Genomic DNA, 13,645 nt, shown 5'->3' on the forward strand with positions numbered 1-13,645 from the left:
GATCTCAACGCGCCGCATCGCCCATCATGTTGATGAGTATTTTTCCCCAGCTACCTATGCAAATTTAAGTGAATTAATGTGGACTGAACGTAGTGCATTTCTATCGCATCAATGCCAATGATGTGACGCATCGGTTTATGCATCGGTAAATCAGTTTTTAGTCATTAAAAAGCCGCATCCTCTAGGGTAGTTGGATGTTTTCCCACCATATGTCATCCCCCAAAACATGAAATTAATCCCCTTTAGAGGCAAAATCCATTCATCTTTCTCAAAATTTCTCAAGAAGCAAACCCTAGGATCTCTAATTTAAGATTCAGCCTTCAAGAACACTCCATCATACTTTGGAAATTTGAATACCAAGGTATATGAAGTGTTCATCCTAGGGTTTCCTTCCACCCTTAGAGTTTAAGAAACTCTTCCTAAATATAAGTTAATTGATTACATGGATTTCATGTTGGATCTTGAATGTATTAATGATTATGATGTTAATGGTGATCTAATTCCATAATTTGTCCCAAGTTTCATGCAAACTAGTTTAATTGTGAATTGAATTTATTGAACTACATGTCAAACTCTTGAATTACAAGTTGAATATAGAATCCATGATATTACTACAAGTTTATTGATATGTGAAATACCCATGCTGCCTAAGTGTTTGTCAAAATTCTTATGTGATTAGACTAGTCCAAGCATAACATGCTATTTTGTAATTTCAATCATGCATAAGTTCATGTATAACAAGTGTTTGACAAAAATGTCTAAGTGAATGCATTATTAGCAAGCTAGAACTATTATGCTACTAAAGTCATGTAGTGATTTACTTTTCATGCTATAGAGTCCTGGGGGTATTTAATACCCGACAATTTAGTTATTTACCAAGAGCCAGTGTCAGTTATAGAATAATCTTAGTCATGTCACGATTAGTAGTACTCTCAGTCAGTTACAGAACTCAGGAAAAACTCAGTAGACTCAGTATCAGTTTAGTCAAGTTCAGTATTCAGTTCAGACCTCAATAAATTCAGTCAGTTAACAGAATTTAGTAGTATTTCATCAGTCAACGGAACTCAGTGAACATAATTTAGTTTAGTTAGACAGTATAATCAGTAATAGTTTAGTCAAGCCTTGTATGAACTAGGAATCAGTTTAGTGTCTATTCACTTGGGAGTAGGATTCAGCACCAAGAGAACCCAGGGATAAGGGCATTCCTGCCAGCATAGGGTTTGATCCATAGTAGAAATCCCTGAGTTACCGAACTACATAGTTAACATAAGTCGAGATATCTTTTTGCCAGACTAGGGTTGATACATCTTATATAGGTTTTCCTGCCATCGAGGGTTGATGAAAGAGCTTCCTGTAAGAGAGGGTTAAGTCACAGTTATCTTTACCTGTAGCACGATATTGATACCCTTCCAACTGGGGTTATAGGTTGGAGCACAATCTATTCAGAAAGGGGTATGTCGGTTAAATGATTACCTCCTACAGTCTCCGTTTTAGTCTTTTGAATAGGACTTAGTTAAGTTCTATAGAAATTAGGACTATCGAACGCAGTCACCCAATTCAGTACAGAACTCAGAATAGTTCCACAGAATCAGGACTGTCAGACACAGTCACTCAGTTAACAGTAATGCAGTATTAGTAAACTCAGATATCAGTAAGTCAATAATTCAAAACTCAGTATCCAGTGTTATCATGACCTCAGTTAGAGTTTATGTATTCATGCATGTACTCTCATTCAGTTATACTCATGTTATTTCTATTAGTATTGTTTATACATATGAACCCATTCATCTCAGTCTATCTCACTTAGCATACCAGCACATTCAGAGTACTGACAAATACCTTTCTTTTACACTATGATGTCTTATATCATAGGTTCAAATGCACGGGCTCCCGATCATACTTAGCAGCCCGATATATCAGTAACAAACTAGTGTTGAGTCCTCATAGTTCGAGGACATGATTATTACTTTAGCATCTCAGTTTATCAGATTTTAGTAGTCAGGGTTAGTTGGGAGCTTGTCCCATCAATCCCTTATTCTGACAGTAAAGGCTTTTTAGACTAGAGTATTTATAGATAGATATTCAGTTTTGGTAGTGATGTACTATACTCAGAATTTATTTATAGTTTTGAACCTTATGGTAAGTTTTTGACTAATTTTTATGTAATACAGTACTATTATTCAGTTATTATAGTAGGTACCTATCATGGGTTAGCTTATGATCCCTCGGGATTATGATAACCATGTAGCGTTTGGGGTACAGACTCAGGGTGTTACAAATTTAGTATCAGAGCCTAAGGTTTAATAGAGTCCTAGGAAGTCTAAAAGCCGCATCTAGTAGAGTCTTTTGCATGGGTCTGTAGCATGCCACACTTATGGACACGAGACTATTAGATGTTTTAGGAAAAGTTTCTTTTTATTAGTATTCATGTAGTGTGATTGAGCATGAGCTCAATTTAAACTCTCAATCTAATCCGTTCTCTTCTTTTTGCTTACAGAATATGCCACCCAAAAATACTAATAAAAAAAGAACTAGAAATCAGTCAGCACCTCAGCCCGTTTAGGTAGATCCCCTGGAGAAATGTCTCCCATGCTAAATTCAAAGCAATTTTCACCACCCTAACTCTTTTTGTGGCAGCCCAAAATGAACACCCAACTGCCTTTCCAGCCAACCCATTGGCCAATACTGTTGTAGCCAGGATTTAAGACTTCACCCGAATGAACCCTCCATCTTTTTCTGGGTCTAAGTCAGATGAAGACCCTCAGAAATATTTTGATCAGGTGCAGAAATTTACAGATATTATGGGGGTGATAGCTAGTGAGAGTGCTAATTTAGTTTCTTATCAGTTGCATGATGTGGCTCACTCATGGTTCAAGTAGTGCAAAGCAGATAGGGCCGTAGATGTAGGGCCCATATAGTGGGATGAGTTTTCTATTGCTTTTTTGGATAGGTTCTTCCAACTAGATTCAAGGGAAGTGAAGGTTTTGGAGTTTATAAATTTAAAGCAGGGCAACATTATGGTATAATATTATTCTCTTAAGTTTACTCAATTAGCCAGATACGCTCCTCTTATGGTAGCAGATAGTAGAGCAAAGATAAGTAAGTTTGTGTTAGGGGTGTCTAGCGGTGTGGTCAAGGAGTGTAGGACTACAATACTAATTAAGGAGATGGACATATCTAGGATCAAAGTCCATGATCAGCAGATAGAAGAGGCTAAGAATAGGGAGAAGGAGATGAAGAACAAGAGAGTGAGAACAAGCAGTTTTAAATTCACTCATCCTAAGTCTGAGGGTCATAATCGTTCTCAGTTCCTCCCAAAATCCTCAGCCCCAGCTCCATCCCCAGCCAGTGCTCCTGTGCAAAAATTTAGAGATGGCAATAGAGATAAGGAATCAGGCCCTAAACCCCAGGGTAGTGTTAGCAGTGCCCATCAAAATCCTATCTACCAAAAGTATGGCAAAAACCATCAGGGTGTCTGCAGAGCTGGCAGTGATGTATGTTTTGGATGTGGCAAGCCAAGCTACAGAGTCAGACAATATCTTCAGGTGGGTTTGCAGAGTCAGCATAACCGTCCATAAGCTCACTCCGGTCTCCCGAACTAGCAGGGTACCACTACCAGTGGGCAACGCCCATATAAACTCTATTCACTTCAGTCTCGACAGGATCAGGAAATTTCTCTTGATATGGTCACTGGTACGTTATAAGTTTATCATTTGCATGTTTATGCTTTACTAGATCCAGGAGATTATTTATCTTTTATAACTCCTTGTATAGCTGTTGACTTAGGAGTCAGTTCCAAAATTCTAGTAGAGCCTTTCTCAGTCTCTACCCTAGTAGGTAAATCTATCATAGCCCGGCGGGTATATAGGAATTTTTCGATTATGGTTTCTTAAAAAGTCACTTTAGCAAACTTAGTTGAATTAGAGATGACTGATTTTGATATCATTCTCGGCATGGATTGGCTTCATTCCTGCTATGCCTCAGTTGACTGCAGAAATAGAATTTTCCAATTTCAATTTCCAAATGAGCCCATCCTAGAGTGAAGGGGTAGTACTTCAACACTTAGGGGTTAGCTAATTTCCTACCTTAGGGCAAGGAAAATGATATCTAAGGGATGTGTCTACCATGTTGTTCGAGTCCAGGACTCTAGATCACAAACCTCTACTCTTGAGTTAGTATTAGTAGTATGTGAATTCCCAGATGTGTTGCCTGAATATCTTCCCGAAGTCTCTCTCAAAAGGGAAATCAATTTTGGAATAGACCTTCTTCAGCCCATATATATTCTGCCATACAAAATGGTACCTGCAAAACTCATATAATTAAAATAACAGTTGAAAGATCTCTTAAATAAGGGATTTATCAGACCCATTATGTCTTCGTGAGGTGCACTAGTTTTATTCATGCGTAAGAAAGACGGTTCCTTGAGAATGTGTATAGACTATGGTCATCTAAATAAATTCACGGTCAAGAACAAGTATCCACTTCCCTGAATCAATGACTTGTTTGACTAACTTCAGGGTGCCAATTACTTTTTGAAGATAGACCTCAGATCAGGCTATCATCAATTTAGTGTTAGAGAATGTGACATCCTGAAAACAACTTTCAGAACTCAGTATGGTCACTTTGAATTCTTAGTCATGTCATTTGGTCTTACCAATCCCCCAGCAACTTTCATGGACTTGATAAACTGTGAGTTTAAGTAGTACTTGGCTATGTTCGTCCTAGTCTTCATACATGACATCCTTTTCTACTCCCACAGTTAGTGTGATTATGCAGACTATCTCAAAATAGTATTGCAGACTCTTAGAAACCATCAGCTATTTGCCAAATTCAGTAAGTGCAAATTTTGGCTAAGGTCAGTAGCCTTCCTCGACCATATCATTTCTGGTGATGGCATTAGAGTTGACCCTTAAAAGATCAAAGTGGTAAGAAACTGGCCTAGACCTATCTCTCTATCAGATATCTTGAGTTTCTTAGGTTTGGCTGGCTATTACCAATGATTTATTGAGGGATTTTTGTCTATTTCATCCCTAATATCCAGATTGACGCAGAAGAAGGTCAAAGTCCAGTGGTCAGATTCTTGTGAGAAAAGTTTTTAGGAGTTGAAGACTCGACTCACTACAACCCCAGTTTTGACTCTACTAGATAGTTTAGATGGATTTGTGGTATATTGTGATGCTTCCAGGGTTGGTTTAAGGTGTGCTTTGATATAGAGAGGTAAGGTGATAGCCTATGCCTCTAGACAATATAATCCCCATGAAAAAACTATCAAACTCATAATCTTGAGTTAGAAGCAATAGTATTTGCCTTAAAGATTTGGAGGTACTACTTGTATGGTGTAAATATCGATATGTTCACTAACCATAAGAACCTACAATATGTGTTCTCTCACAAAGACCTAAACCTCCATCAGAGAAGGTGGTTGGAGTTATTGAAGGACTACGACATGAGCATCCTGTATCATCTGGGTAAAGCCTATGTAGTGGCTGATGCTCTAAGTAGGATGTGTATGGGTAGTATTGCTCACGTGGATGATGTTAAGAAAAATATAGCTCAAAAAGTTCATCAGCTTGCCTGACTAGGTGTCCGCTTAGTCAATTCAATAGAAAGTAGTGTATGGGTGCAAAGTAGTTCAGAATCATCCCTGGTTTCTGAAGTGAAGAAAAAACAGGATAGGGATCCCAGTCTAGTTAAGTTGAAAGAATCAGTCAAATATTATAAGAAAGAGGTTTTATCCTAAGGGGAGATGGTGTATTGTATTTTCAGGGTTAGCTATGAGTGCCAGGTGTAGATTACCTGAGACAGCGGATTCTTGTAGAAGTGCATGGTGCGCGTTACTCTATTTATCCAAGGTCCACTAAGATGTACTGTGATTTGGGAGAGATCTATTGGTGGAGTGGGATGAAGAGAGACATCACAGAGTTTGTAACTAAGTGCTCTACATTTCAGTAGGTTAAGATTGAGCATAAGAAATCAAGTGGGTCTATACAGGAGTTCAGTATTCCCACTTAGAAGTGGGAGGAGGAGAACATAGATTTTGTTATGGGTTTGCCTCATACTCGTTGTCACTACGATTCAGTTTGGGTTATTGTAGATAGGATGAACAAATCAGCTCATTTAATACCATTTCATACCTCTTATTCAGTCGAGGACTATGCCAAGCTCTAAGTCAAGGAGTTGGTTAGATTACACAGAGTTTCAAAATCTATAATCTCAGATAGAGGTACTCAGTTTACGTCTTATTTTTGGAAAGGCTTTCAAAAGGATCTTGGTACCCAAGTCTACTTCAGTACAGCCTTTCACCCTCAGATAGATAGTCAAGCAGAAAGCACCATTCATACTTTAGAGGATATGTTGCGAGCAAGTGCCATTGACTCTAAAGGTAATTGGGATGACCACTTGACTTTGATTGAATTTACGTATAACAACAGTTACCATCCAGCATTCATATGGCTCAATTTGAGGCTCTCCATATGAGGAAATGTAGATATCTCATTGGTTAGTTTGAAGTGGGTGAGGTCGTAGTGGTAAGGCCTGACTTGGTATGTGATACCTTAAAAGAAGTTCAGCTAATCAAAGAGAGGCTTATGATAGCTCAGAGCCTATAGAAATCATATGCAAATGTGCACAAAAAGGATCTCAAGTTCGATATTAGTTATTATGTGTATTTGAAGATCTCTCCTATGAAAGGAGTGAAGAGGTTTGGAAAGAAAGGGAAGCTCAGTCCTCGATATGTCGGTCCTTACCGAATTCTTAGATGTTTAAGAAACGTATCTTATGAGCTTGAGTTGCCTTCAGACTTAGCTTTAGTCCATCCAGTCCATAGGTGACCCAGTAGTTATAGTCCCTGTAGGGAGTATAGACATTCAGAACAGCCTCTTTTATTAGATTCCAGTCGAAATCCTTGATTATCAGATTCAGAAACTAAGGAACAAAGAGGTCCCTCTTGTCAAAGTTCTTTGGTGGAATCAGCCCGTTGAGGGAGTTACTTGGGAAGCAGAAGCAGATATGCGGACTAAGTATCCTCACCTCTTCATTGCAAACTCAGAATCATCCTAAGGTAACAGTTTTTCCTTAAACTTACTCAGTTCCATGCTAAGATTTTCCTTTATAAGATTGGTACCAGTTACCATTGCATATTCAATTATGACTTCATGAATTATGTTCAGCTATGTACTCATGCATCAGATATGCATGTTCAAAATAAAATTTCAGCATATTAGTAGTGTCAGTTATGAAATCATGTTGCAGTTATGCATATCCAGTATCTAAGTTCAGTCTATTAGTATTTTCAGGTTAGTCAGTCTTATTCAAGGACGAATGTTCCCAAGAGGGAGATATTGTAAGACCCCACAAAATCCTAAGCTTAACTCATCCTTTAAAGCTTGTTAAGGGGTCCCAGACTTAGAAAACTTTAGCTAAGTATTCACACTTAGTGTTATTTTAGCCATCATAGGTTGGAGACTCTATTTCATGACCCTCATGACCTTAAAGTAATAATTTTTAGGTTGAATCATGATCAGGAATGTCAGTAGGTGTTCTCGAACAAGTTTTGGATTTTTGAAACTTCGTTTGAAACACATTTAAAAGCTCAAACCAATGGATCAAGACGATATCGATGAACCGCATCGCCCATCGCGTCGATGAGTATTTTTCCCTAGCTCCCAGTGCAAATTATAGTGAATCGATGCGGACTTGATGCGGAGTGTTGGTGTCACGACCCGAACCAGGGCCTGGCCGTGATGAGCATTTCAAACCATGAAGGCCTGAAACACCTTTATCTGTCTGGTAATCATGGACCTAATTCATATGATCAAAGTAATGCGGAAGAACACAATAATTCGAAAAAATGGTCATAAATATGAGAAGAAACAATAACGGGGAAATAAGGTTTCCCCCAACATCAATCAACCTCTAAACAACTGTCTGCAAAAATCTCTAACAAATGACTGAGTCAAGTAACTGTATATAAACTGGGACAAGGCCCCCAGTAGACACCCAAAACTAATTATAAGATAAAAGGACTATAGGACATAAGACCTTCCGAAACATAGAAGGCTCACCACTTGTCTCTGTAACTCTGTCTCAATGATCTACTGATTCTCTTGACCCCTAGACTGGGCCTCTGAACCTAAGAGGTTAGAGAGGAGAGGGGGTCAGCACAAAAGTACTGGCATGCAGAGATATCAAAACAAAACATAATATTTTTACAAAATATAGTGGAGAGCCATTATAAAGCAATTTCATATCAAATCATTTGAAAACACATGGGTGTAATGCAATAGTTTCTGAACAACAATGAAATGCAACTGAGCAAGGTGGAATACCCTACATAATTTACACCAACTGTCAAACCTCGGTTGCCGCCGAGATTTGAGTATAAGTGAGGGAGAGACACACAAGACCACGAAGCATGGTGTCTCGACCCACTGGTAGTGCCCAAGATCACTTAGCCTGGGCTCCTACCTATAGTCCCAATTTGGGAATGACATAAAGTCAAGTACACAAGATTACTTAGCCTGGTACCAAATTCTCGTGTCGGCAAACACGGTTTCTAGTGATGAGCCCTTACACTCAAATGCCTTTTTCGGGCATCCACCTATCTCATGTAAAATCAATGTATTCAAACTTTATATAATTCAATAACATATCATATTCTGTAGGGTATCATCATACTCGACTTTCAAATTCATGCTCTCTTTTGTTGGTCACAATATGAGATGGGGTATCAAGACATTATCATGGGAATTTGAAAGAAATTTATCATTCATATTTATCAAACTTTCATGGAAAATCTCAAATCACATATGCATGGTTTCAACCATTGAAGTATATAGGCAAACAATTCCCATGACATAAGGAAAAATGACTTAGAAATCATATTGAAAGAAAGTTATTAGCATTTGATTGAAAACCCCATTTAAAAGCATGCATGTTCATAAAAAATACACCCATGAGATTTTTGGATAACCCCACATACCTCGATTACTATGAATATTAGATGCTTCTCAAAGCCTACGTTGAGAGGATTCCAAATATCTAATTTGTTCCTAAACCCCCCAGTTGAATCTTAAGTTGCTTGGGTTTTTATTTTGAAACCCTAAGAAGAATATTTGAGCACTTTTGATGAATGAAGGTGTATTTTGGGGTCCTTGGAACTGAATTTCGTGTTTTAGGGCTAAGTAAGGGTGGAAAAGGACCATTTTGTCCCCAAAACGGACTGTTTAAGTCACTTTAATTCTTTACATAGGTGCCGCCCATCCCATTGCCTATGTTTACATAGGCGCCGCCTAGGCTATTTCCTGTGTTTACATAGGCGTCACCTAGGCTATTGCCTATGCTTTCCAGTGGCCATGGGCGATTGGTTAGGCGATGTATATCACTTTGAACGGCCATAACCTCTTGCTCGGGTGTTGGATTTTAGCAAAATTGATATCGTTGGAAAGATAACTCGAAGACCTATCATTTGACACATAGTAGGATCCCTAATTCGACATATACAGAGAGTTATGGTTGATGGAAGATCACACACTTTACAACATCCACTAAAACTTAGTCGATCGAAATAGTTTCAACTCGTCCTTGATTTGAAGGACATCTATGGTCTAAATTCAAGCTTGAATGGATTCACATGCTACAAATAATTAACATGCCATATTGGCATAGGATTTTATGGGTTTGGGGTTTATCAACACGTCGGAATCATGGTCTATATTGTAGCCCAAAATGTGGGGCGTTACAGTTGGCTATCACATCGATGCCAATGATGCTGTGTGTCAGTCTGTGCATCGCTAAATTAGTTTTTAGTCATTAAAAATCCGTGTCCTCAGGATAATTGGGTGTTTTCCCACCTTATGTCAGTCCTTAAAACATGAAATTAAGCCCCTTTAGAGGCAAAATCCATTCATCTTTCTCAAAATTTCTCAAGAAGCAAACCCTAAGATCTCTAATTCAAGATTCAGACTTCAAGAAAACTCCATTATTCTTCATAAATTTGAATACCAAGGTATGTGAAGTGTTCATCCAAGGGTTTCCTTCCACAATTGTAGTTCAATAAACTCTTTATAAATATAGGTTAATTGATTTCACGGATTTCATATTGGATCTTGAATGTATTAATGATTATGATGTTAATGTTGATCTAATTCTATGATTTGTCCCAAATTTCATGCAAACTAGTTTAATTGTAAATTGAATTTTGTGAACTACATTTCAAGCTCTTGAATTGCAAGTTGAATGTGGAATCCATGATATTACTACATGTTTATTGATATGTAAAATACCTATGCTCCCCAAGTGTTTGTCAAAATGCTTATGTGATTAGACTAGTCCAAGAATAACATGTTATTGTGTGATTCCAATCATGCACAAGCTCATATACAGCAAGTGTTTGACAAAAATGTCTAAGTGAATGTATTATTAGTAAGCTAGTACCATTATGCTACTAAAGTCATGCAGTGATTTACTTTTCATGCTATCGAGTCCTGGGGGTATTTAATACCCGATAATTTAGCTATTTACCTAGTGCCAGTGTTAATTACATAATAATCTCAGTCATGTCACGATCATTAGTACTCTCAGTCAGTTATAAAACTTAGGAAAAACTTAGTAGACTCAGTATCAGTCCAGTCTAGTTTAGTATTTTGTTCAGACCTCAGTAATTCAGTCAGTTAGCAAAATTCAGTAGTATTTCATCAGTCAACAGAACTCAGTGAATTCAGTTTAGTTCAGTTAGACAGTATAATCAGTAATAGTTCAGTCAAGCATAGTATGAACTAGGAATCAATTTAGTGTCTATTCAGTTGGGAGTAGGATTCTGCACCGAGCGAACCCAGGGATGAGGGCATTCCTACCAGCAGAGGGTTTGACCTATAGTAGCAATTCCAGCGTTATAGAACTATGTACCCAGCATAGGTTGAGATATCTTTCTGCCAGACTAGAGTTGATCCATCTTATACGGGTTTTCCTGCTGGAAGGGTTGATAAAAGAGCTTTCTGTTAGAGAGGGTTAACTCACCATTATCTTTACAAGTGGCACGGTTCTGACACCCTTCCAACTAGGTTACAGGTTGTACCCCAATCTAGTCAGAAAGGGGAATATCGGTTAGATAATTACCTCCCACAGTCTCAATTTTAATCTTCAGAATAGGACTCAGTTCAGTTCTATAGATATCAGGACTGTCAGACACAGTCACTCAGTTTAGTATGGAACCCAGAATAGTTGCACAGAATCAAGACTGTCAGACACAGTCACTCAACTAACAGTAATAAAGTATCATTAAACTCAGATATCAGTATGTCAGTAATTCAAAACTTAGTATCCAGTATTATTATGACCTCAGTTACAGTTTATGTATTCATGCATATTCTCTCATTCAGTTATACTCATATTATTTTAGTCAGTATTGTTCATGCATATGAATCTATGCATCTTAACCTACCTCACTTAGTATACCAGTACATTCAGAGTACGGACACATACCTTTCATTTATGCTATGATGTCTCATATCATAGGTTCAGACACACGGGCTCCCGATCATACTTAGCAGCCCGATCCATCAGCAAAAACTAGTGGTGAGTCCTCATAGTTTGAGGACATAATTACTACTTTAGTACTCAGTTTATCAGTTTTTAATAGTCGGGGTTAGTTGTGGGCTTGTCCCATCAATCCCTTATTTAGAAAGTAATAGTTTTTCAGACGACAGTATTTATAGACAGATATTCAGTTTTGGTAGTGATGTACCGTACTCAGAATTTATTTATAGTTTTGAACCTTATGGCAAGTTTCTACCTAGTTTCCATATAATACAATACTATTATTCAGTTATTACAGCAGGTACCAGTCATGGGTTAGCTTCTGGTCCTTCAAAATTATAAGCACCGTGTAGCATCTCGAGTATAGACTCGAGGCATTATAAGTCATTATCCGAGCAAAAATACATCATTATCCATCAATTCACCAAGAAACTCTCATAAATATGTCTCATTAGTCTCAACTAGGCCTAACATCTGCAACTAAGTCCACAATGGCTTGCACAACTCTTGGACTATGTGGGTCAGAAAAAACTATTTCAAATCCTCAATTCCAATATTTAGTCAATCTATACCCTAAACTGGGCTAAGATATCTAATTTAACTTCCTAATGTCAAGTAAGCCACAGCCAATCCTATGATGTGAACTGCGACTACAGACATGGGAATTTATGGCAATATTAAACCTAACATTCACATTCATAAGTCATATATAACAAACATCATCTGTAGGTAGAAGCCTACCTCAAAGGCGAACTACAAAACCTTATGTCATTCACCACACGTCCATTTTCACTTCACAATCCCCAAAATCTGATCACACAAGCAAAATAGTAATCTACTCATCAATACGAGTCTAATGATACCCATATTGCACTATTATTTTTGGGGTCAAAAAATAACACCAAAACCCTCAAGTGGGTTTGACTTATGGAAAACACATTTTATAGGTTAACGCAAAGTTCATACACCATCAAGGAATCATAACCCTTAAGAAATGGGTGAAAACAAACCAAATTTGGGGCTAAAATCATGCCCTAAGCTGTATTGGGAGTTTTGGTAAAAAATTTAAGAGATTTATGCACCGATTCAAAAGATTCCTACTTTAAATCTGTAGATATTCATGTTAAAAGTTGTTAATCAAGCTCCCACATCACCCACAATAATTAATTTTGAGTTACCATACGTATGTTGGAATTTCTAGGTCTTAAAGATAAAGGAAAAATGCTTCAAAAGCATCTTAGGGTTTATATATAGACCCTACAAGTAAGGAGATATTTCTATCATGATCCTAAGGATCGCTATTGGTCTACAATGATCGCTATAAGCCTCACGATTGCCATGAACCATGACCATCAAAGTCAAAACTTGTTTTTGACCCTCGAACCCCACTAAATTCAATGTTTTGGATGCATTGATGAATTTTAATTTTCCCTTAGAGGTCCTTTAGACCAAATATGAGACCCACACCCATACTTATCATTTTCCACGTTCTGACCAATAGGTCAAAATGAGTTGGGGTGCATTGAGACTCAAACCAAAGGTCTACTTAACCTAAAATTTATATTCTAGATCTGCTGGCACAATCTGAATTTACATATGAGATCCTTTTACTAAAATTTTCTCCCGGTGGCCATTTGGAACAAGCAAAGACTACAAAATAAGGAATTGACTCGAAAAATCAAATAAACTGGTCGATAACCAAACTGTCAGTCCCAAAAAGTCATAAATGACTTGGGGTAGCTATGGAGAATCTCAAATAGCCAAAATAAGTAGGAATATGAAAAATGACCGAAAGGGTAATTACATTGAGAAGAAAAAATTGCCTCTTTTCTACATGTCAATTAAATTTATGACTTGATGAGGATATATGGCCATTTTCCCCTTATATTCTAACCATGAGAAAGCCTAGACAACATGGGTTTGGTGTTAAAAAGTAGGAAAAGACCAAACAACCCTTCTAACATTATTTAGCAATTTTTTGGAATAGTCGCGACGACTCAAGTTGCAACTCGTCGGGTCTGACCGTGAGTCATGGCCTGAAGTCGTGACTTGATGAACTAATTCGTGGGTCCTTACTGTTATGACAATGACTCCTCTTCTACAGGCTAAT

This window comes from Capsicum annuum, chromosome 5, assembly GCF_002878395.1.
Source record: "Capsicum annuum cultivar UCD-10X-F1 chromosome 5, UCD10Xv1.1, whole genome shotgun sequence".
Classification (NCBI taxonomy): domain Eukaryota; kingdom Viridiplantae; phylum Streptophyta; class Magnoliopsida; order Solanales; family Solanaceae; genus Capsicum; species Capsicum annuum.